Below are 5,517 nucleotides of genomic sequence, written 5' to 3'. Positions count from 1 at the left end.
GTGTTTAACGCTACTGTGTTCTGGTTTAAAGGGTAGTAAGGGAAGCATATTTTTCCAAATATTACAACTTACTTTTCAGGGCATTTGTTATAAATAAGATATTTTAATGTATTATGTGTTTGAAATAACGCGAGAGATCGGGTTATCCGAGAGCCAGAGCAACAATTAAAGCTAGCCGCTAATCCGCCCTACTTGAGGTACCGTCAGCATAAAAGGGAATTTCATTTTCAATACATATTGACGTACAATTTACGTTGTATCTTTGGCAAAGGGAGATCTCCCGCCGGGCTAGGTGATTATGCCCGGGGAGCGGCCGTGCTCCAACAGTATCAGTTCGGAGCTTGTATATATGCAAGATGTTTAGAAAACTTCGATAGCGTGTTTCAGAAGCGCCATCTCTTGACGAGTAGCGAGAGGTCACATAACAAAATCACATATAAGGTCGGCTTAAAAATTTGCAAATTTCGGCTTAATAACAGCACTGTTAAACGCTGCTGCCCTGATTTAGAGGGTGTGATAAGGGGTTTTCTTGTTCTATGTTTTCCCTCAACTGTGTTTTCACTTAAGGATGGGGGAAGTTTTCGATAAACTTCGAAAAAATAAATATATTATACCTGAATTCATCACTTACTTTGTATGCTCTGCTTATAAAAACAGTATTCCACTAGGAAAGAACATATTCATTGAAACCTGATTGTAATTACATGTTATTGTTTTTATGTTACTTGTGTTGCAAGCAGTACTTCACACTCTGAATTAATTTGGTGTGTAAAAAGTAAAACGAAGGCTTGCCCGCCTCGTGTAGAGCCACCTCCGACGCCTTAATCCAACAGCCACACATATTCCTCATTCTATATGCTAAGCCCTGCAACCCTTTTATGTACCACTGCTGGACGTAAAGCTGGTACACCAACTTTTTGAAGGTGACGACCCGCGTGACGGAGCGGTCACCATACCGGTCTGACGCGCAGAGGGTCCCGGGTTCGATCCCCGGTCAGACAGGTATATAAATGATGAATTTAGATTTCTGTTTCTGGGTCTCGGTGTTTGTGTATTTGTCTATGTGTGTGTCCATGGCACCCACGACACAGGGAATCCTAGTGTGGCGCTGTGAGTGTGTGTGTAGAAAGCGGTTATTTATTTATATTTATTTATGTATCTTATCTACATTATTTGAAGATTAGATTCCTACCTGTGGTCAGCGACGTATGCGTACTACTCCTGAGCACTAAGTTGAAATGGTGAACTTTACCTACCCTTTAAAACGGAACACAGCAGCGCTTAACACTGTTGTTATTAGGCAGAAATAGGTGCGATATCCCCGATCCCCCGAAATCGCTCCACAAAAGTTCTACCTCCTTCAAAAAAGTCTTAATAGTCCGTAAGAGTAGTAAGGCATCTGTAATCGTTTTCAAGTAAAAACTTGTTCCTTGTGAAGTTACAGTACCCTTACCATGCGTTTACAAAACATCCTACAATTTTACGTTACGTTTACTCAATCCATTATTCTGTTCCGTTTTCTTCAGTAGACTGAGTAAACGTAACAATAAGTCAGTGCTCAAGTCTTTTTGTCTACCTCACATGTTCGCAAAAACGAGAAACTATAGTTCTGATACAATCCGCTAGGGGCGCTGATTGGAAATTGTATGGGCAAATACGTAAAACAAATGCCACAACAGTCATATTTGTCAAAACGTAAAAACTCATGGAAAGGGTACAGATGTCAATCAGCGGCAGTAACCCTTACCACACCCTTACCTTACCATGAGATGGACATTCAGTACATCGTGTGTTCTATGTACATTATTACTAAAAAAAGTAAAGTTCATCTCTCTTAATATAAATTCCATCACACCTTTTACCTTACCTCTATAATTTGGGTGTTTTAAGAGAATCAATTTCAGTACACGTTAACCTTTCTTACATCGGAAACCTCGTTAAGATTGTCTGATAATGATCATCATTACGTTAATTGGGTCGGATGCAACGTGGTACCAATAAGGGCATTAAGTGTTCAAAGGTGTTTTTGATAGGTAGGTACTCTACAATGTAGGCACCATATAGTTTCTTTCGTAATGATAAAATCTTTATGAATCTATAGATTTACTGTAGTTACTGTCTATTTTGGAATAACTTCCTTACTAAGCTTATTATATGTTTTAAAAGTCAAAATTCTCAAATATAATATTATTATTAATTTATTACATATTTTATGCCACAATTCTTGAAATAAATAATAAATTAATCGTATTGTACAATACATATCCAGAGGCCCACAAATTATTAATATAAATGAGATTAGTTTTAATTATTAATTATCCTTGATATAATCAGGTTTTACCCGAATAAAGTGCGATAACTTTTGGACACTCTACGTCTACCAATCCAGGAAAACACTCTGAAAACCTCAATACAAAAAACCTCTGGGTTTATTATGGACTTTAAAAATACCCGGATAAATTATTGACGATCTTTTAAATAGAAACAATGCAAGAAAACTTGACAACCCTACTCATAACATGGTCATAATAGAGTCATCATTGCTTCAAAAAAACAAAAAATAATTTTGTTTTGTCACCCAGCATTTTAATCTGGCTAAGTTTGTCATCTCGTCATAATAGAGCTGTACCTGTGACGTCAGTGGGAATTATAGATTTCCGTATTTCCCTTACGCGTCAAAAACCCTGTTACACTGACAGGATTAAGGCACTTGTCCTAACACCAGCGAGTAAGCGATAGCCGATGTTATCGCTTGCCCACTTAAACCAATAATTTATGCAAAACATTGCAAGGATTAGCGTGAAATAGAAACATAGCAAAAAGTAGTCAAACCTTTTGTATTTCGACTGCACTAACATTTTTTTACTGTAAGTATAAGTTAATTATAAGTAATTAAACCAAACTGTTAATTATAAGTAATTAAACCAAAAGAGAAATTTACTTAAGGTTACACATGAAATTGTCGCTACCTATCAAATGTACGTTTAACACCTCGTATAATTGTCTCATATCTCATATAATTGTACCATAAGTTTAAAACCTAACCACAGGAAAAATACGTGTAATGTTGTTGCTACAAAAAAAATCATCTACCTTTAAAAGTCTAACCAATTAAGATGTGTTGAACTTAACGTATATTTGGTACCTGTACCACCTTTGATAAATGATCCATGTTTACCACATTCAATATTTAAGTTGTATTACTTACCGGCTACTCGTTTCTCTTTCTTCGATGATACTAGGACAAGACACTTAATCCAGCCCAATATTTGTAAAAAACCAAATTGTATAAATCCGATTACCGGCTTGTTGGCTAAAGCACACTTCAGATGTATTATCTGAATAAATAAACATTATTCAAATATTGGACAATCACATCTCGGTAAAAGTTAAAAGGTTGTTTTTACTATTTAATATACCTCGATTGTAGAGGGTAATGTTTTTAATAAATGTAATAGCCCAGTGGTTGCCTAGTGGTTAAGCAACTCGGCCTCTTGGTCGAGGGTCCGAGGTTCAAATCCCAGACCTCTGATTTTTCAAAGTTATGTGCGTTTTAGAAATTAATTATCACTTGCTTAAACGGCGAAGGAAAACATCGAGAGGAAACCTGCATACCTGAAAAATCTTAAAAAAAAGTTTCCAAAGGTATGTGAAGTCTACCAATTCGCACTTGGCCAGCGCGGTGGACTATGGCCTAATCCTTCTCATTCTGAGAGGAGATCCGTACACTACACTACTTCACTATTATTCCTCTTATTATTATTATATCATATTATTATTATGACTCCTCTTATTATTATATTTATATTATTTATTTTATTCTTATTATTAGGTTAACTTATTCAAATTAATTGCATTTCTTACTAGACCGAGAAAGTTTGCTAACATTATAAATATTTCAGTTATCCACATACAATCTGAGGGATGGTTTTGGCAAGCGTCGGGGGTGAAGTGGGGTAGTTCAATAGACATGCGACAGAGTGACGCCTAACATACCCTAGTACTGTCGGGCACATAAAATAGAACTAGGACTTTGTAGGTAGATTTTCAACATACTGTTAGAAATATATTCAAATTATTTCATTATAGTATTATTTTATGTCATTTTCATGATGTATTATTTTTATAATAATAAGTGCCTATTTATATAATCACTGGCTGTATGCGTTACATGATTGTATTCATTAGCATAAAAAAATAACGCTCTTGAGGGGAGACTTGTATTTCACACGGGAATAATTTATTATAAACAAACTTTTATAGAAGTTGTAAATTTGATCAAGAAATAGGTTTATTTTATTAATACGAACAAAGTAAAAAATAAATGTGTAAAAAATAAATGTTAAATATTTATTTTTATTTATGCTTCTCCATAGCTAGCTACAAAGTCATAAAGAAAAAAACTTGTATTTATCTGAACAATACTCGCTGTTGCGTACGAAGACTTCATAACTTTCTTATGAATAGTAATACATATATTTGAAATTATGAAGAAAGCAAAAACAAATCTTCTATTTAAAAAAATATAAATTAATGTTTAATCTGAAAAGAAAATAATAACAAACTTAAAAATATTAATATATGAGCATGTTTATAATTATCATAAAATTTAGTATCAAAGAAAATAATAAAAATAGATTATTATATTTATTCACTTTTCTCGTCGCCTGTACATTGCGTTTCGCCTTCCGAAAACGGAATCGCTGGTTCCATATCGACCTTTTTATTGCATTTTATTTTGGCGAACAACGTCGCTGCTCGCAACACGCACGAATTTTGTTATACAAAATGCCTCGAAATTCAGCGATAAACTCTAAATATGTTTCACGACTTGGCATTACAACAATTTGGTAAGGATAACATACTTTTTGGAGGCATTCCTGCTTAGTCCTCAGGTAGGAATCTAATTTTATCTAGGGTTGATAACAGATGTCCATGGGCGGCAATCGCCACTTACTAGCAAGTGGACAACAATCTCGTCTGCTATTCCTATATTGGTACCAATTAGAAAACATAAGATGTTGCGGTGGTGCTGCCGGAGTCAACACAGAGGGTTCCACCACCTTCATAAATACTTATGAGAGTTCATAAATATACGACTTCTTAACTCGTTCTTCTTGCACTTGTCCTAGGTTTTAATACATATGATGAAAATAAAGCTATTTAGCTATGGATACTTGGAGTAAGGAAATGTACATTGTGGATACGATTACTCCATCTAGTGTGAACTTCTGCCATTGTTATGTAAACGTTACTTCTGGAATGTACAGTAGATGGCGCTATTTACAATTCTGTAACAACATGTATTTTTAAAATTGTTCTGAGTTTTTAACAGTAACGAATTAACAAAATTAATAAAATAAAATATAGTTATAATAAAAAATAGACATTTGAAAATTAAAATAATTTTACTAAATTAATAAAGATTTCTTTGTTTGAACGCATTTGACTTTTGAACGCATCTTATTGTCAGTTATGTTCTTAATGTTGGCAGCGCGTTATTTCAATTTCAAACGG

The sequence above is a fragment of the Epargyreus clarus genome, unplaced genomic scaffold (assembly GCF_041222505.1).
Source record: "Epargyreus clarus isolate Ecla_fem2 unplaced genomic scaffold, WU_Ecla_fem_2.2 ptg000032l, whole genome shotgun sequence".
NCBI lineage: Eukaryota > Metazoa > Arthropoda > Insecta > Lepidoptera > Hesperiidae > Epargyreus > Epargyreus clarus.
Note: the sequence above shows the minus strand (reverse complement) of the source record.